Below are 21220 nucleotides of genomic sequence, written 5' to 3'. Positions count from 1 at the left end.
TCAGACTATGTAGAAACCTGGGATGACTCAGACAGCATAACGGCTGTAAATGCTCAGAAAAGACTTGAGACATTCACAGAAATGGTGGCATAACCACTCGGAGCACAATACCAAGGTTTGGAGATCAACAGTTAACATACAGAAATAGTAGGAACTGAACTCAAGCTTAAATCCAACAATCTTATAAGTCTACGGATTAGTAACACGTGATCCTGATAGAAAGAAGAGATAGCCTAGTTCTTAATCCCCGTAGGAAAGATCAGATGACTCAGATCAGAAGGGCATAAGGTATAAGGAGTAAAAAGAGCCTTACGTTCCATCCCACAATCAATTCCCTTATATAACTAAAGAATTTCTAGACTCAACTTGGACCAGTTTGGCTTGGTAATCCTACAGGCAGTCAAGCTCTGATACCAACGCTGTCAGGACCCCGACTCAATGCCACATCGATCTAGCATGTAACACCTCATATCACTTTGCGGCCTCACGCACGGTATTCCCACGGGTGTCGCCTTACCTTTGCCCGGGACCGTTTGCGCCTTTTGGCACACGTATATGATAGTGTCGCTAGCATCCATATGATAAGGAGCCCGGGCTGACATGGCTAGTCGTAAACCCAAAGTGGCACAAACTTATAGGGACAGGCATCCATGACCCAGCATCGAACGTGTCGGTCATCAGCGAGTGAATCCAGGCTGTAGCACTGGGCTAGCAGGACTCCGGTGATCCGGGCTGTAGTGGGCTAACAGGACTCCGGTATTCATCGCGTGACATTTCCCCGAAGGGACAGACACAAGAACGAAGAAGGACACATGCCGGCCAGCCTAGGTGTTCCGGAGCAGTAGCAAGCTACCATGGCTCAGTGGAAACACTAGGAGACATTTCCCGGTAAGCGAGGCTACTAAGGATAAACAACTAGATAGTCAGATCCCACACATACCAAGCATTTCAATAACATACACACAATATGCTCGATATGTGCAAATACAACATGGCATCACAAAATGACTTTACAACTCAAGTATTTATTCAATAGGCTACCAGGAGCGAGACATTAAAAACATGGGTCTCATGACCCAACAATCAGAGCATACAAGTCAAAGCACATACGGAAGCTTAACATGTCTGAGTACAGACAACTATAAATGAAAAGGCTAAAAGGCCTGACTATCTACCAGATCCTGCCGAGGGCACAAGATCGTAGCTGAGGTAACAAGCTAAACATCGAAGTCCACGTGGAACTACTAGTGAGACTGAAGTCTCTCTGTAAAAACATAAATTAAGCAACGTGAGTACAAATGTACCCAGCAAGACTTACATCAGAACTAACTACAGATGCATCATTATCAACAAAGGGGATGGTGGGGTTTGACTGCAGCAAGCCAGCTTTGACTCGGTGGCTATCCTGAACTACGACTGCAAGTAACTCTTTTGAGGTGGCGCACACGAGTCCACATATTCACCATATCAATACACCACTATGGATCCGCTCCCGTCTCCCTACGAGAACGCCATCCATAGCACTCACGCTTATCTTGCGTATTTTAGAGTATCCACTTTCACTTGTCTATGAACTATGCAAGGGGTCCAAGTTTCCATATCCGAGGAATCCGGCTATTCGAATAGATAATGATAACCCTGCAGGGGTGTACCTCTTCACACACGCTCCCGCCACTTACCGCCCTGTACACGTCATGTACCTCGGCAACCTTCAAGCGGAAGCCGGGCGAGGGAGTCGGCCACGACCTGACTAACCGAACAAGTCTCTAGTCCAGGTTTATCGCCTATTCGGGTTCCATCCGCAAGGAGATCCGGCCGGGGTGTCGCTCACGGCCCCAAACGATGTGAGCAGGGTTCCCAAGCCCACCATCCGGGTGCCACTTGGTACACCGTGCCACTGTGCCTAGTCTGTCCCAAGCCCACCTGTACCGGGTGCCACTTGGTAGACTACTAACACTACCTACAAACACCAGAAACTAGTTGCAACTCCTGGACAGAGATCATGTTGATTAATAAGTCGAGAGAGTCAATTAAGGATCCCAATGTGTGGTAGTAGCTGTTCATGGATCACAAACACAGAACTCAGTTCCTGAGGACGGCTGCAATGAGACAACCCACCATGTACTCCTACATGGCCTCTCACCGCTACCTTTACCAAATCGTGTTCACACACTTAGCTCACACACAGTAGGACATGTTCACACGCCTCTGATTCATCCCCGATGAATCAGACCTGACTAAACTCTAAGCAGTAGCAGGCATGACAAACAAACATGAATGAGTAGGCACTACAGGGCTCAAACAACTCCTACTCATGCTAGTGGGTTTCATCTATTTACTTTGGCAATGACAGGTCATGCAAAGGATAAAGGGGTTCAGCTACCGCAACAAGTAACAGATGAATCTTTGTTGTCCTAATGCAGTAAAAGAGAGCAGGAGCGAGAGAGTGGGATTTTATCGGAATGAACAAGGGGGTTTTGCTTGCCTGGCACTTCTGAAGATAATATAGCTCTTCATCGGTGTCATCGATCACATCGCCGGTACACGTCTATCGAGAGGGGACAATTACCGGCAAACAAGGAAGAACACAATCAATGCGATGCAACAATATGATGCATGATAATGACATGACAATATGAATGTGTTTTGGGCTAATGCATCTAGCAACAGGTTAAATGAAGTTGGTTTGAACACTAGGTTCAAATTCAAACTCCATATGTGAGAGTTTAAATGCCATTTATTTGTTTTGTCCAAAACAGAGGACAAACATTGTTCAAACATGCATGAAAATGGTACAGATGGATTCCTTGAATTTTTCTGATAATTTTTCATATATAAATTATTTAATTTGGAGTTACGGTTGAATTTCTATGAATTTTAGAAGTTTAGGGCATTTTCTGAAAATATTAAATCATTTAAGATTTATTTAAATTCCAGAAAGGAATTATTGCGTCAGCATGACGTTGGCATGACGTCAGCAGGTCAACGGGCGCCGTCCAGGTCAAACTGACCTGTGGGCCCTGCATGTCAGTGTCTGGACTAACTAAACTAATTAAAATTAACCCTAACTAACTTGGTTAGCCGGGCGGGGCCCGCATGTCAGTGTAATTAGTCTAACTAATTTTTAGTTAACACTAATCCTAACCTAATTAACAGGCCGGCCCCACCTGTCATGGACACAGGGGGGGGTCCCTCCGTGGTCAACGTGGGTCAAACCCACCGGCGGCTTGACGCTGGCGAGGCCAGCCGCGGTGGCGAGCCTCGGGTTTTGCCCACAGGGCTCGGTTTGGCGCGCGGAGCACAGCTTCGGGATGCGGACGCTCGTCCGCATCCAACTGTGGTGGTGGCGCGGCCGGGAAGTGGCCGGAGTGGTGCCGGCGACGAGCTCGGCGGCGGCCGAAGCTCAGGTGCAAGTGGGGATGGGGCTGCGGTGCGCAAATAAGCGCGGCGAAGTGCCACGGAGGCTCTACGCGATGCGGGGAGCGCGTTGGGCGCATGCCCGGGACCAAATGGTCACCGGAGCATCACCGGCGACGAGTGCGGCGGCGGCGAAGGTTCGGCCATGGCGGGGCTACAGCGTAGAGAGCGGGCGCGACCAGGGGAGAAGGGGGAGACGATGCGGGTGCTCACAGCGCGTCCGATGGCGTCGTCGGCGAGGTCGGGGGCGGTCGGGTTGCTGCGAATCGACGACGACGGCTGTCGGTGCAGAGGACGAAGGCAACAACGATGACGGCGCTGCGGGGCGCTCCGGCGTCGTTTGTCTCAGCGAAGATGAAGAGCAGGTCATGGCGGAGCTCCTGGACCGCTCGAGAGGACGAGGGGGAGGCGATAGCCGCGGTGGTGCTCGTCGGTAGCGTCGGCGCGGTCCGGTGAGGTGGGGAACAGCGAGGGAGAGAGAGCGAGGGAAGGGGAGAGAGCTCCAGGGAAGAGAGGAAGGGCTGGACGGCTCCGGGCGGCTGCGTGGCGTCTTCAGAGGAGTCGGGGCACAGGCAGGCAGCCTGGAGGTGGCGCGGCGAGCGTCAGGCACACAACTGCTTCGGTGCGAGGGGAGGAAGACGACAGGGGGGGGGGGTATCAGTGGCGGGCTGGGCCGTGCTGCTGGGCCAGGTGGCTACCAGGTGAGCGCCAGGTAATGTTTCTCTCCCTCTCTCTGTTTTTCCTATTTTACTTCTGTTTTCTATTTTCTGTAGTTTGTTTTGATTTAGTTTAGCAACTAAATCATTTAAATAAATTCTGTAGATTTTTATGTGCCTTGCTAAAATATATACAAAGCCACTCACAAACTTCCAGAATTATTGGAGTCATATTTAATATATATTAAATATAAATCCAAGGCAAATAGTTATTGGATTAATTCAAATGGCCAAAATAATTATCTCTGTGACTCCAAAAATATTGGTTTAAATTTTACCTCTTACCAATATTTCCATGGAATAACAGGAACATTTTCTTGGACACATTTGAGAAGATTTAATTGTTGGTTATTTTTAGAGGTTTCCTGAGGCTTTTGAAAATTCCTCAATTCAAATTTCATTTGAATTTAAACATGATGCACACACCAGGCAGCACCAGAAGCTAGGGATGTGACAGCTTGTTACCTCAGCTACGATCTTGTGCCCTCGGCAGGATCTGGTAGATAGAAAGGCTTCTCAGCCTTTTTCATTTGTAGATGTCTGTACTCAGACATGTTAAGCTTTTGCGTGTGCTTTGACTTGTATGCTCTGAGTGTTGGGTCAAGAGACCATGTTTGTAATATCTCGCTCCTCGGAGCCTACTGAATAAATACTTGAGTTGTAGAGTCCTGTTGTGATGCCATGTTGTATTTGCACATATCGAGCATATTGTGTGTATGTTATTGAAATGCTTGGTATGTGTGGGATCTGACTAACTAGTTGTTTATCCTTAGTAGCCTCTCTTACCGGGAAATGTCTCCTAGTGCTTCCACTGAGCCATGGTAGCTTGCTACTGCTCCGGAACACTTAGGCTGGCCGGCATGTGTCCTTCTTCGTTCCTGTGTCTGTCCCTTCGGGGAAATGTCATGCGATGAATACCGGAGTCCTGTTAGCCCGCTACAGCCCGGTTCATTGGAGTCCTGCTAGCCCAATGCTACAGCCTGGATTCACTCGCTGATGACCGACACGTTCGATGTTGGGTCATGGATGCCTGTCCCTGTAAGTTAGTGCCACTTTGGGTTCACGACTAGCCATGTCAGCCCGGGTTCTTTGTCATATGGATGCTAGCGGCACTATCATATACGTGAGCCAAAAGACGCAAATGGTCCCGGGCCAGGTAAGGTGGCACCCGTGGGAATACCGTGCGTGAGGCCGCAAAGTGATATGATGTGTTACATGCTAGATCGGTGTGACTTAGGATCGGGGTCCTGACAGCTTTGGTATCAGAGCTTGACTGCCTGTAGGATTACCAAGCCAAACTGGTCGAAGTTGAGTCTAGAAATGCTTTAGTTATATAAGGGAATTGATTGTGGGATGGAACGTAAGGCTCTTTTTACTCCTTTACCTTATGCCCTTCTGATCCGAGTCATTCTATTTTTCCTACGGGGTTAAGGAACTAGGCTTTCTCTTCTTTCTATCAGGATCACGTGTTACTAATCCGTAGACTTATAGGTTTGTTGGATTTAAGCCTCAGTTCAGTCTCTACTATCTCTGTGTATTCATTGTTGATCTCGAAACCTTGTTATTGTGATGTTAAGTGGTTATGCCACCAATTTGCAGGATATCTCAAATCTTTTGGAGCATTTGCAGCCGTTATGCTGTCCGAGTCATCCCAGGTTTCTAAATAATCTGATGCATTTGCAAATCCCTTCTTTTCGTTCCGATGTCTTTTTAGGCCAGGTTAGCCACACTAAATTGCTGAGTTGAGGTACTCTATTGCCTCAATGTTTATGTTGGAGTTATTATTATGACCCTGGTTGTCTCAGGGGATCATCTAGTAGTCTAGCCATGTTTTGTGTTCCTAGTGTGATCATTCTGGCCGTCATCCTCGAAAGCATTCCGTGATGCCACTTAGTTAGTAGGCATTTCACTTCTGGGTTTTGAACCCGAGATTCACCCTACTTACTTCATGTTGATAGTAATTGCTAGCTCCCTTAGGTTATTAGTAACCTTTGCGATAGTCCTCGAAGTTCGTGGTATTTCCTTCTTCCAAATACTATGAACCACTTTATGGCAGAAGTTTGTTGGATCAAAAGATCACAACAGGAATATTCTCGATGAGTTCTCCATTCTATATTGTGGCTCTGCCAGTTCTACCTTTCTGCACGGGTTATCCGGAAGAAATATGTTGACCTTGGTTCGACATACTAATCTATGCGTTCACAACTTAGAAAATCATATGTTCTTTTGAGTTGTCTCCCCCTAGTCGTCTTCTGACCCTCGTCTATCAATTGATAGTCAAGAGTATGCATGCATTCGTTCATCGATGCCTATTACTCTTGTGGTCCGTCAAGCCATTCTATTCCAGGATGACTAGGAGAAACAAACTCCAGTACCTCATCCATATCCAGGATTGGGTCAAAGCAGTTGTATCCCGTAGATCAAATGCAATCTAGCTTCTGGTCTGTTCCACCTTGGAGTATTACCATCTTATATCAAGAATATCATGGGAATTGCACACCATCCTATGAACTCTTGATACAGTGATACTCTCTCCATCATTATTCATTTCTCGGTTCCCGTGTTGTTGCAACCGGAATGCCGACAAGTGAATCGTGATGTGTGAAATCAATACTCCTAGCAACCTTGTTGCTTGGTAGTTAAAGGACAATAATTTCATTCTTAGTGTGTTGGTTCTTGAATCATCATTCTAAGACTGAACGTGCTACCTAGTCCTTATTTTCGGTGCACCCTTCGATCAATGAGTTAGGATTATTCCAAATCCCTCGCTCTTTGATCATATCGTCTTGCCCTGAAAAGCAAGATTGTTCTCAAGCTTAGTAACATATCGGTGGTTTGTGATTTTCCAAATATCTTCTCGGAAGTATTACCAGGTTGTCACCTGACCGCTATGTTGAGTTCGTGATCAAGATGGTTTCCTGTAAACCACCCCTTCTCCAAGAATCTGTGTGGGATACCCCTGAGCTAGTTGGTCAAGCTAAACAACAACTTGGAGAGTTGGAAGATGAAAGCTTGTCCGACTTAGTTCATGTTAAGGGATATCTTTTTGTGTGTGTGTGTCTGTTGAAGAAAGATGATATCTTCATCAATTGGTCCTTGTGATCAATTGTTGGATCTATTATCTTACCCAAACCTTTGATTGAGTATGGGCTATCGTCAAATCAAATCAGAACCAACGATATTCGTAATGTTGTCTTACTCGTGGTTTTTCCTCGAGCATACACCATTATATTCTTTGGTCTGACCAATGCTATCACCGTGTTCACTTAACTATGGAATTCCTTTTAAAAGGAAACCCGGATGAATTGTTGTTGAGCCCATTGACAACATACTTATCTCCTCCATGATTTTGTTGAACATTAAGCTAGTGTTGGAAACTTGTGTAAGCATTTTCTTCATGCCCCGTTCATGAAGTATATGTTTGGATGAAAGAAGTGACTTCCTTTGATTCACGTGCATTTGATGTAAGTTGCCGTCGTGAATTCGAGAAAGTTTGTTTTTGCTCCTCTGGAATCATCCCAAGTCAGTCATGCATGTGCGAAGTATTCTATGGTCTGATAGACTGATCATCTTCATTCCATATGTATCCCTAGCACACCAAGCCACTGATTGATTGTTCAAGGAAAAGGAGTTGCTGTGCAAATACTAGTTCATGCACAAGATTCCTATATCCTCAATGATGGTTCCCTACCAGAACTCGGTAGTGTTTTATTGTAAGACTACCATGTGATCATGTTTGTCTGAGGCAGCGTGTTCACACATGCGTAGCAGAACCAGCTCATGTTTTGGAGCTTGCTATCGTAGTTCATTTCCCGAGAATCTCGCAACGTCATTTCGTCGATTTGTGTTGCAAACTTTCATTTTTCTTCCTAGACTCGATGAGTCCGGAATATCCTGACACCAACCAGTTCTGAATCTCAGGCAGATATGATGGTTGGAACATTTCCCAAGAACTATAATATTGGTCCCTCGATAACCGGTAAAGTGGATGTCGTGGCCAACACACCCAGCCGGAAGACCTATTATTGTAGTATCTTGTTTGAGGAAGTTGGCCACCTCCCCATAAGGATTTCGTAGGATCTACTCCCTAGTTGTTTCTTATGGATTTTTGTGTTCCCGAAGTCCGACCTTTTACTTGATGTTCTAGATATCAAACCATAATTATCTATGGATTACGCTACCACATCAAGGAGAACATTAGAAGCGGAGTGCTAAATGTCTCTCGGTCGATCATCCAGATTTTATTCCCTTGCCTCGCTAAGGTGAAATCTGAGAAGGTGTTATCTTCCTTTGCATCTGCATCATCCATTCTAATCTGGGTACGCCATTCTACCAAACCCCTACTAACGATCGCTCGAGAATAGCCTTAGGCTGGTATAAAGAGTTTCGATGATCTCTGAATCAAAGGTAATTCTTTTTGCCACTTAAGGGGATATATCTACGAGTCACCATCCCTAAGGTGTCTCGTTGTGGTATCATGGCAACTCAACTCCTCGCTATGTTGACAACCGAATTGTTGTCTACCTAGCAAGCCCTCGTCATCTGTCTCACTCCATTTCTTCAGATGTATGCTTCGTGTCTCAACTCGAGATATATGTCAATATCTCACATCTCACCCCATGAGCTGATCCTGAGTTGTTCGGTCTTCGAGAAGATCGATTCTTCTAGAGTTTTCCTTTCCTATTCTTGTCATGTTAGTTGGAGTTCTCAGAGGAAGACATCGAGTCAACGATGGTGATCGAATCAACGTTATTATGAAGTGCCACCTGGTTCGTGAAGATTGCGTTAGTTGCGTTTCCCCTTCATTCTACCCTATGCTTAAATCTCGGGACGAGATTCTTGTCTAGTGGGGGTGAGCTGTCACATCCCTACCTTCTGGTAATGCTCTAGGCTAGCTTCATGTGTCCATCATGTCTATTTTCTGAAACTTGAATTGAGGATTGTTGAAACCTCAGAAATCTAATTAAAAGAAGGGCAAGCACCCTTTAAATTGCATTCGGTGAATCCAAAATGCCCTAAAAATAGTGTTGTGAATTTTGGCAAGAGTTATATATCAAACCAAAATTCTGGAACATTTTTAAGGAATTATTTGGTCTCCGAATTTAAATCAATAACCTGTTTGAATTTGGGAATATATTCATAATATATAATGAATATGTTTTCAAATGCTTTGAAGTGTTTTATGTACTTTTGGAATAGTCCAGAGAGGTAACATAAAATATTTCAGAATGTTTTGGCATTGTTTGAAATTCTTTTGAATTTGGAAACAGTGGCAAAGTAAATTTAAAAATAAAACAAATAGAAAATAAAACAGAGCACTTACCTGGCTGGCCCAGTTACGGCGCAGCCCAGCAGCAACCCAGCCCACCGCAGCCGCCACCATCTTCAACCTCCTGCCAGTAGGCAGGAGGGCGTGTGCCCGATGCGCGCGCGCACGCGCCAGCCACCTCATGCTTTCCTGCTCGCCGCTGGACTCACCCGAGGGCGCCACGCACCCTCCCAGGCCTCGCACTCTCTCCCGTGCCTTCTTCCCCCTCCTCTGGCTCCCTCTCTCTCCCACCGAGCGGAGCTCGTCGCCACCGCTCGCTGCAGATGCAACCACCAGCCACCCCACGCCTCGCCGATGCATCAAGAAGCTCCGCCTCATCGTCTGCATCGTCCTCGACGAGCCAAATGACCAGGGACGTGCTGCATCGCCGCCACCATCGTCGTCCTCACCTCTGGCCGCCCAAGATCGCTGTCGTCGTTCCGGCCGCACCAGTGTATCCCCTACCTCGCGCACGACACCCTCGAGACCGCTGTGAGCTCTCCTCCGTTTCCCCTCCTTCCCCGTGCTCGATTTCATGCCGTAGCCCCGCTAACTGTCGAACCCGCGAGCACCACGCCACCGGCCATGTCGCCGCCGTGGCCATGGCCACCGCAGCTCACACCCGTGCACGTCACCGCACTCAGCAACCTCCCAGGAGCCCGTAGCCACCACCAGCTCCTCCTCCCGTGCATCGTAGCGCCAAACCCGACCCCGCCCGCACTCCGGCCGCCGCCTTGCTCGCCGCCGGAGCTGCTCCCGGCCACCCCGAGGCTTCCCGTCCGGTCCTTTGGATGCGGACGAGCAAGAGCTACTCCCCGGTGCCCTCATCTCGCCAAACCACCACCCGTAGCTCAAATCCGAGCCGAGCCGCCGTCGTTTTAGTCGTCGCCGGCAAGGCTACGGCGACTGCCGACGTGGCCGTCATTAGCAGCTAATCGCGCCACTAATTAACCTCCGGTGAAACAGACAGCCGGGCCCCACCGCCTAACTAACTGGCTAACTAAAATAGATTAAGTTTAGTCTAATTGCAGTGGCCCCACGCGTCAGCTTTGACCACGCTGACGTGGCCGTTGACTGGGCCCACATGTCAGCGACACAAACCAGTCTGAGACACTGACGTGTGGACCCCAATGGCCAGGTTTAACCTGGACCAGCCCCGTTGACCACTGACGTCACCCTGACGCACTGCTGACGCAATAATTCATTTTCTGGATTTATTCTTTTACAGGAAATTCCAGAAAATGCCCTAAACTTCTAAAAATCATATAAAATCAACCGTAACTCCAAATCAAATAATTTATATATGAAAAATTATCAGAAAAATCCAATCTATCCATCTGTACCATTTTCATGCATGTTAGAAGAACTTATGACTACTGTTTAGGACAATTCAATTAGTTGGCATTTAAGAAATCACATATGGAGTTTGAATTTGAACCTAGTGTTCAAACCAACTCCATTTAACTTGTTGTTAGTTGCATTAGCTCAATCAACAGCATTTTGCCATGTCATGATCATGCATCATATTGGGCATTGCATTGATTGTGCTCTTCCTTGTTTGCCGGTGTTTGTCCCCTCTCGATAGACGTGGTTCCGACGATGAGTTCGATGACACCGATGAAGAACTATTACTATCTTCAGAAGTGCCAGGCAAGCAAAACCCCCTTGTTCATTCCGAAACAATCCCATTCTCTCGCTCCTGCTCTCTTTTACTGCATTAGGACAACAACGTTTCAACTGTTATGTGCTGCGGTAGTTGAACCCCTTTATCCTCTGCATGACCTGTCATTGCCACAGTAAATAGATGAAACCCACTAGCATGAGTAGGAGTTGTTTGAGCCCTGATGTGCCTACTCATTCATGCATGTTTGTCATGCCTGCTACTGCTTAGAGTTGAGTTAGGTCTGATTCATCGGGAATGAATCAGAGGTGTGTGAACATGTCCTATTGTTGAGAGCTAAGTGTGTGAACACGATTTGGTAAAGGTAGCGGTGAGAGGCCATGTAGGAGTACATGGTGGGTTGTCTCATTGCGGCCGTCCTCAGGAACAGAGTTCTGTGTTTGTGATCCATGACCAGCTACTACCACGCATTGGAATGCTTAAGTGCCCCTCTCGACTTATTAATCAACTTGATCTCTGTCCAGGAGTTGCAACTAGTTTCTGGTGTTTGTAGGTAGTGTTAGTAGTCTACCAAGTGGCACCCGGTACAGGTGGGCTTGGGACAGACTAGGCACAGTGGCACGGTGTACCAAGTGGCACCCGGATGGTGGTCTTGGGAACCCTGCTCACATCGTTTGGGGCCGTGAGCGACACCCCGGCCGGATCTCCTTGCGGATGGAACCCGAATAGGCGATAAACCTAGACGAGAGACTTGTGTGGTTAGTCAGGTCGTGGCCGACACCCTCGCTGGGCTTCCGCTTGAAGGTTGCCGAATACATGTCGTGTAAACGGCGGTAAGTGGTGAGAGCGTGTGTGAAGAAGTACACCCCTGCAGGGTTAATATGATATATTCGAATAGCCGTGTCTGCGGTAAAGGACTTCTGGGTTGCCTGTATAGTTCCTAGACAAGTGAAAGTGGATACTCTAAAATGTGCAAGATAAGCGTGAGTGCTATGGATGGCGTTCTCGTAGGAAGACGGGAGCGGGTCCATAGTGGTGTATTGATATGGTGAATATGTGGAGTCGTGTGCGCCACCTCAAAAGAGTTACTTGCAGTCGTAATTCAGGATAGCCACCGAGTCAAAGCTGGCTTGCTGCAGTTAAACCCCACCATCCCCTTTGTTGATAATGATGCATATGTAGTTAGTTCTGATGTAAGTCTTGCTGGGTACATTTGTACTCACGTTGCTTAATTTATGTTTTTGCAGAGAGACTTCAGTCTCGCTAGTAGTACCGCATGGACTTCGATGTTTAGCTTGTTACCTCAGCTACGATCTTGTGCCCTCGGCAGGATCTGGTAGATAGAAAGGCTTCTCAGCCTTTTTCATTTGTAGATGTCTGTACTCAGACATGTTAAGCTTCCGCTTGTGCTTTGACTTGTTTGCTCTGAGTGTTGGGTCAAGAGACCATGTTTGTAATATCTCGCTCCTCGGAGCCTACTGAAGAAATACTTGAGTTGTAGAGTCCTGTTGTGATGCCATGTTGTATTTGCACATATCGAGCATATTGTGTGTATGTTATTGAAATGCTTGGTATGTGTGGGATCTGACTAACTAGTTGTTTATCCTTAGTAGCCTCTCTTACCGGGAAATGTCTCCTAGTGCTTCCACTGAGCCATGGTAGCTTGCTACTGCTCCGGAACACTTAGGCTGGCTGGCATGTGTCCTTCTTCGTTCCTGTGTCTGTCCCTTCGAGGAAATGTCACGCGATGAATACCGGAGTCCTGTTAGCCCGCTACAGCCCGGTTCACCGGAGTCCTGCTAGCCCAGTGCTATAGCCTGGATTCACTCGCTGATGACCGACACGTTCGATGTTGGGTCATGGATGCCTGTCCCTGTAAGTTAATGCCACTTTGGGTTCACGACTAGCCATGTCAGCCCGGGTTCTTTGTCATATGGATGCTAGTGGCACTATCATATACGTGAGCCAAAAGACGCAAACGGTCCCGGGCCAAGTAAGGTGGCACCCGTGGGAATACCGTGCGTGAGGCCGCAAAGTGATATGATGTGTTACATGCTAGATCGGTGTGACTTAGGATCGGGGTCCTGACAATAGCACTATATGCATCGGCTCCGAATCATGTCTTTGGTTAATAGTTGGGTTTGCCCGGCTCCCATGTTTTGGTACCTTATGTTCCGCATTGTTGGCTAAGGTAGCGCTGGGAGAACTACTGCAATTGTGCCCCATTTGAGCTGGGTTAGCACTGGGAGAACTACTGCAATTGTGCCCCAGTTGAGCTGGGTTAACACCTCAGTAAAGAAAGCTAAAACTGACTGTCATGATAGTGCGAGAGACCGGTCGCTGTTCGCGAGGTTTCTTCGAGTCCTTAAAGACTTATGCCACTTCGAGCGAGGAACCAGACTTATCCGGCCTAGGCGTGGATAGCGCCCCGAACTCGGTCTTCCGAATACTAGGGGCTTCACTGAAATTTAAAATTATAGAATTCTATGGCTAAGTGAGAGTGATAAAGCATTATAAGTCCGACGGCCTGGTTCGTTGTGCTAAACGCCTCCCTAGACGGACCCAAGAATGGGAACAAGAGCGCTCAGGTTTATCCCGAACACCCCAGCACTCGTGGCATGGGGGTCGAAGCCGATGACTTGCATCTCTCAGATTTGATAAACGGCCGCACAGAAGGTAATATTTTAAATTAACAAGCGTTGCTTAACGCATATGAACAAAGCTTCAGCGTACAGGACAACAAATGCGAGTTTACTCAAAAATTACATCTTTGGAGCACTCATCCGCTATGCGGCGGGCACCTTTCAGAACGCCATTATAATACATCTTGGGCGTACGATACTCCTTGCCCGGTGGTGGCGCGTCCGTCAACAGCTTCTCCGCGTCTAGCTTGCCCCAGTGCACCTTAGCACGGGCAAGGGCCCGACGGGCACCTTCAATACAAACGGAGCGCTTGACGACCTCAATCCACGGACACACGTCCACCATCCGCCGCACCAGACCGAAGTAGCTCCCAGGCATGACTTCTCCAGGCCACAGTCGAGCTATGAGGCCCTTCATGGCCTATTCGGCCACCTTGTGGAGCTCAACCAGCTGCTTCAGCTGGTCGCTCAGGGGCACCGGATGTTCGGCCTCAGCATACTGAGACCAGAACACTTTTTCCATCGAGCTCCCCTCTTCGGCTCGGTAGTATGCGGCGGCATCAGACACACTACGAGGCAGATCGGAGAACGCTCCTGGAGAGCTCCGGATTCGGGTAAGTAGCAGATAATTAACTTTTATATTTTTGCTTTGCATCAAGAATGCCTTACCCGCCGCTATCTTCTTCATCGCCTTGATCTCCTGAAGGGCCTTCTGGGCTTCGGCCTTAGCGGTCTTGGCACTCTCAAGAGCCAAGGCAAGCTCGGACTCTCGAGTCTTCGAGTCACGCTCGAAACTCTCGTGTTTTTCCACGAGAGCCTGGAGCTCTTGCCGCACCTCCGCCACCCGCGCCTCCTGCTTCTCTCGCTCGGTGTGCTCCAAGGACGCACTCTTTTCGGCCTTGGAGACCGCCTCTTTCAGGGTCGCCACCTCGGTCGTGGCTCCTGCAACATTAACGTTGGTCCTGTTATTATTATTATGGAACCAAGTATTTCTATATACATTTACAGGAGGTACTACGTACCCTCTTTATCCTCGAGCTGCTTCTTGGCACGGCCGAGCTTGCTCTCGGACCGCTCGAGGCTTTCCTTCAAGGCATTGACCTCCGCAGTCAGTGCGGCAGAGGTCAGCAGCGCAGCCTGCATTCCCATATTGACATATTTCCATTAGACTCCCGCATATATCTTTTGAGATCCTCAGTTCGGTTTTTCTTTCCGAACACCGAACTGAGCATCAGGGGCTACTGTCTATGCGGTAACATTTTTATATGTTTTTGAACACATACCTCAAAGCCCGTTAACAGGCTTGTGCAGGCTTCCGTCAGCCCGCTCTTGGCGGACTGAACCTTCTGAATCACCGCACTCATAAAAGTGCGGTGTTCTTCGTTGATGGAGGCGCTGTTAAGCGCCTCCAGCAAATTGTCCGGTGCCTCCGGGTGGACGGAAGTCACCGGCGTCGCAGGTTTTCCCTTCTTATGAAGGCGCCACCTGTCGAGCTCTGGAATCGATGATGGTTCCGGAGCAGTGTCCGGCCCGGGGCCGGACTTAGATCCCTCCGGGGCATTACCCCCTTTGGGCTGGGAGTCCAGAAGGTCGCCTTGTGGCGCTTCCAGGACCACCTCCTCCTGGTTTTGTCCCCTACGGGACTCCGCCTTAGCATCGTCTGAAGGGAGAGGGGAGGAGGCCATCGGAAGTGAAGCGCTATTCACATCCGACGAATTCAGAGATCCGCTCGACGAATCGCCATGCTGAGCTCTAGGCGGACTGCATGATTAGCTTCGGTGTTATAAGCTATCAAATAATAAAGGAGTGCAATAATTCATTCGGGTAGCCAGACACTTACGACTTTGCCATGGGCTTGACCCTGGATGGCCAGTCCTCCCCGCCGTCTTCGACGTCGGGGGCGTAGTCCGGCAGAAGGGACTTCCCCTTCTTGGACCCTCCGGCTTCCCCAGTTGGGGCGGCCTTTCTCTTCTTTCCTCCCCCCGTTGGAGGGGGAGAGGCATCTTCTTCTTCCTCCTCCTCGTCTTCAGAGGCGGAGGTTGTGTTGGGGCCGTCGAGAAAATCCGACGACCTCGGGCGCCGGGAACTCTTTCGGGTCCCCGTGGCCTTCTCCTTGGCCTTCTTCTCCGGCACCACGTGGGGTGCCGGAACCAGTAGCTTCGCTAAGTCTGCGTCTACTGGGCCTTAGGGCAAAGGGGCCGGACAGTCGAACTATCCGGATGTCCTCTTCCAGTCCTGTCAAAGGAACGGGAGTTTAGATCCCACATAAAGTCAAACTATGAAATTCGGGTATCCCGTAAGGGACTAAAGGTAAGCTTACTTCGGAGGCTTGACATTTGGCGCAGAACCCGCGATCCTCGGTGACGGGAGGGGAGACCTCGGAACTCTTGAAAAGCACCTTCCAAGCGTCCTTGTACTTTGTTTCAAAGAGCCGGGATAGAGTCTGGTGCCGGGCCGGGTCGAACTCCCACAAATTGAAGTCCCGTCGTTGGCATGGGAGGATCCGGCGGAAGAGCATGACCTGGACCACGTTGACAAGCTTGACCTTCTTGGTCACCAGGTCTCGGACGCAGGTTTGGAGTCCGGTCACCTCTTCCGGATTTCCCCACGACAGGCCCGTCTCTTTCCAAGATGTGAGCCGGGTGGGGATGCCGGATCGAAATTTAGGGGCCGCTTCCCATTTAGGGTCACGCGGCTCGGTGATATAAAACCACCCAGATTGCCACCCTTTGATGGTTTCCACGAAGGCACCCTCGAGCCAGGTGACATTGGCTATCTTGCCCACCATGGCGCCTCTGCATTCCGCCTGTCGGCCTTGCACGACCTTCGGCTTGACGCTGAAGATCTTCAGCCATAGGCCAAAGTTGGGCTAGATGCAGAAGAAGGCCTCGCACACGACGATAAATGCCGAGATATTGAGGATGAAGTTTGGGTCCAGATCGTGGAAGTCTAGGCCGTAGTAGAACATGAGCCCCCGGACGAACGGGCGAAGAGGAAAACCCAGTCCACGGAGGAAATGGGGAAGAAAAACAACCCTCTCATGGGGCCTGGGGGTAGGGATGAGTTGCCCCGCATCTGGGAGCCGGTGTGCGATGTCGTTAGACAAGTATCCGGCCTTCCTTAGGTTTTTGATTTGTCCCTCCGTGACGGAGGAGGCCATCCATCTACCTCCCGCTCCAGACATGGTTGGAGAAGTTTGAGGTGGGAAGTGCGGGCTTGGGCGCTGGAGCTCGAGCGTGCAGGGACGGATAAGCACAGGAGGAAGAGGGCGTGAATGGAAAAGGCAGATTCTTATCCCCTTATATGGGCGGCCAAAACTACGAGCCCCCTACCGGCCTGATAAAACTCACTTATCTCCCAAGCGCCGTGGTTAATGGCGCGGTTGGGTTACCCACACCCGTATTGATGAGAATCCCGGAATAAGGGGACACGATCTCTGCTTTGACAAGACGTGCCAAGGAAACCGCCTCGCTAAACGCACTGAGGTGAAACAATAAAATGAATAAAGAGCTTGGCTGTGGCATGATGTCACGCCACGAAATACGTCAGCAGATCCGATTGATACAAATATTATTCTCTCTACGAAGGAATGTGGATCTTATTTTGCAGAGCCGGACACTACCCTGGTGTTCAACATCTTCTATGAAATATTCAGAGGAGGAACCCGCCTTGCAATGCCGAAGACAACTTGCGCGCCGGACTCGTCGTCATTGAAGCCTGGTTTAGGGGCTACTGAGGGAGTCCTGGATTAGGGGGTGTCCGGATGGCCGGACTAAGACCTTTGGCCGGACTCCTGGACTATGAAGATATAAGATTGAAGACTCCATCCCGTGTCCGGATGGGACTTTCCTTGGCGTGGAAGGCAAGCTTGGCGATACGATATGAAGATCTCCTCCCATTGTAACCGACTCTGTGTAACCCTAGCCCTCTCTGGTGTCTATATAAACCGGAGAGTTTTAGTCCGTAGGACGAACAACAATCATACCATAGGCTAGATTCTAGGGTTTAGCCACTTCGAACTCGTGGTAGATCTACTCTTGTACTACCCATATCATCAATATTAATCAAGCAGGAGTACGGTTTTACCTCCATCGAGAGGGCCCGAACCTGGGTAAAAACATTGTGTCCCTTGTCTCCTGTTACCATCCGCCTAGATGCACAGTTCAGGACCCCATACCCGAGATCCGCCGGTTTTGACACCGACAGCAGCCTTCTCAGTCCTTGCCTTCTCCTTCTTTGCTTGTGCTTGCACAGAAGATGGTTCATCTTCATCCATAACCACTTGGTTGTCCTCAAAATCTAGATAGATAGGCATGTGATCCTTGTCCAACAAGTATGTGCCAGTGCCCATCTTGGAGTTAATCAGCTCCTGGATCCGTGGGGCCTACCCACAACTTCTCTTTTGGTTAGCAGCCGTCCTCTTGATAGTTTCAACTATAAGGCTCATGACCTTGAACTTTTGTGGCACATCAAATAAGCGTAGCCGATTTATTGCATGGCCTCTGATCATGTTGTGATCACCTGACTTGGGCAAGAGAGTGTGCCTGAGGATCCAGTTGATGGTTGGCAGTCCTGACAGAAGGTAATGTACTGATCCAAACTTGTGTGTTTCAACAGCAGCATCTGGGATCTCCTTGTACATATGTGCCATAGTTTTGTGATCCATCTTCTTCTTGGCATAGACATCCAAGTCATCCTCTTTCTCCTTAGGTGCATTGATCAGATTTGCCCATTCTTCAATTGATGATTGGTACCTAGTACCTTCAGACATCCATACTATCCTGCCATCTGGATAGAAGTGTGCTGTGGAGTAGAATTGCATTATTAGCTCATCATTCCACTTTGTGAGCTTCTGCCCAACAAAGTCTGCCACTCCACAAGCACTGAAACTGTCATACACACCAGGATAGTGTTCTTCATTTGCCTTCATGTACTTCCAGTCCACCCATCTCATGTCACACAGTATTGGCTTCTTGTCCAGCAACACTGTCTCATAGAAATCCTGTTGTTCCTTTGTATGGAACATGTAGTCTACAACAGTTATCCTCCTAACTGCATAAGGATCAGTCAAACTCCATAGTCTAAGTCCCGCATCCTTTCTCAGCTTCATGTTCTCAGCTACAGGATGAGCATCACTATGATCTGGAATTTTTGACTTCAATTTTCTCAAGACATGCTCTTCATCATCTTCCTCTTCAGCAACAGCTTCAGGCACTAGGGCCTTGTCCTTCTCAGCAGCTGATATGTTCCTGGTATTCCTCTTAGGTGCAGTCTTGGGCTTGGAGGCAACCTTGGGTGCTTCTTTGGGCTTTGATGAAGCAGCCCCTGACCTGATGGCATCACCCATAAGCTTCTGAGCTTTGGGTGCTGGTGCAGCAACCTCTTCTTCTTCTTCCTCTTCCATCATTGAAGGCTTTCCAACAACCCTGGCCATAGTCTTCTTGGCCCTTTCCTTCCTCTTCTTCTCAGTCACTTCTGGCTCTTTGGGATCAGACTTCTCAGTTGCTTTAGTGGATCCTCTGACCTTTAGCATAGGAGTTCTTTTGGCTAGAATTTTCCTGTTCAGTCCAGGCTTAGTGGCTGCAGCTGATCCACATTCTTTCTTGAGCACCTTCTTCTTGGAGGTGGCCTCATCCTCAATAGCCTTATAGTCTTCATCCTCAGAGTCTAAGGTTTTCTTCCTTCTGGCCCTGGTGGCAGCTTTGGGTAAGTTTCTTGGGGTGCTCCTGCTGCCATCATAGCTGCTAGAGGGACTAGTGCCCTCACTCACTTGAACCTGCTCCTCTGACTTATTCTGACTATCACTCTGATCAGACATATTGCAAACACTGACAGCAGACTCTATGAATAGATATAGATGAGATAGAGTGGATGAGCATCACAAAATACAGAGGGTTTTGCAAAAGAATGAGTCAAAAACTTAGTTTTAGTTTTCCACAGAAAGCATTTCGGATCTACCGATTTGGAAACTCAGTGATACCGAAGCAGCTTTTGGAACCTAAACTAGTGAACTCGGTCAGACCGAGTCATAGTTCGGTGGCACCGAGACTGCTAGGGTTTCACAAAGTCCTGAACTCGGTCACACCGATTTGCTATTCTCGGTCAGACCGAGAATCACATGTGCAATGGACTTAACCGAATCGGTGGAACCGAGTTCTACAACTCGGTGGGTCCGAGATGGTTTCAGCGGAAACCTAACCCTAAATTTTCAATTCATCTCTAATCTACGGAGTGTTTTGACTAGATAAGATAGTTTCAATCGTGGCAAGATTCATGGCGAACACAATGTGCTAGGAATCAGATAGGGATAGCACAGTGATCAAGTCCATACACTAGTTCAGCGATGAACTCACTACGGCAACAACAGCGGGGATGATTCCCGTTGACGGCGGCGGAGACCAGCGGCAGGAGGCGGTTGGCGACGAGGAGGACGATCCGGAGACCCCTAGAGGCAGAGCGGGCTGAGCACGGGCGAAAGAGTTCGGAGAAAATTTCCAAAGTTTTGCCCGTGGGTATATATAGCCCGACCCTGTCAGTGTGACCGAGTGGAACAACTCGGTGGCACCGAGATGCATAACTGCTAGCAGTTACAACAACTCGGTGTGACTGAAAAGTTAAAATCGGTTGCACCGAGATTGAAAACCTAGATCGACTTAGTGATCTCGGTATGACCGAAATGGAAGAATCGGTCGGACCGAAACGCACAAAGATGTTTTGGAAGTTTAAGTCTATGACGAATCGGGGAGTCCGAGTGCTCCTCACACAAAGTGGTTCGAATCTGACTTGATCAAATTTTGTGATGTAGCATGAATAGAGTTTGAGACAAGAAAAGCAAAGATAGCTAGAGAAGGTTCTTAGGCATTCTTGTCCATCCACTTGGCAAAAGAAAAAGAAGCCAATCAATCAAAACAACAAGTGGATGTCCTCGAATGAGTAAAATATGCAACCAACATGCTCACACAATAAAATGGCAAATGAAATATGTGGCAAAGCATGCACAACCAATTCTAGCATCTAGCAAGCAATTGGCGATGACTAGGTCATCTATATATGAGTATATTGACTTAGGAGTCAAATGAGAACATTTGATCATAGGTCATACTCATCGTTTAAGCTCAAGTGGGGTTACCACTTTTACATAATGCATTGATGTGTTCACATCATTAGAGTTGCTTTGACTCAATTCTTAGAGCAAAGCTGCCCCTAGATGTGAGATCCCCCCTTAGAGGGATGAACTAACCTTGGGTTTTGTCGATGATGACTTCATGTAGGTGTTGAAGATGTGGATGCTCAATGTTGATGTAGATCATTTGGAGCAATCCTTTGGAGTGAGTTGCACTTTCAATACCTACACGGGTTAGTCCCACAAGGAACAAACAAGGATATCCGTAGACATAGAGTGATGCACACACAAGATGATGTCTATGAGAGCATTAGGTTACCTTGTCCCTTGTCTTACCAACAAGAGGGTTTGTGACTCCTTGAACTAGTGCAAGATGTGGAAGTTCATTGCACT

This window comes from Triticum aestivum, chromosome 6B, assembly GCF_018294505.1.
Source record: "Triticum aestivum cultivar Chinese Spring chromosome 6B, IWGSC CS RefSeq v2.1, whole genome shotgun sequence".
Classification (NCBI taxonomy): domain Eukaryota; kingdom Viridiplantae; phylum Streptophyta; class Magnoliopsida; order Poales; family Poaceae; genus Triticum; species Triticum aestivum.
Note: the sequence above shows the minus strand (reverse complement) of the source record.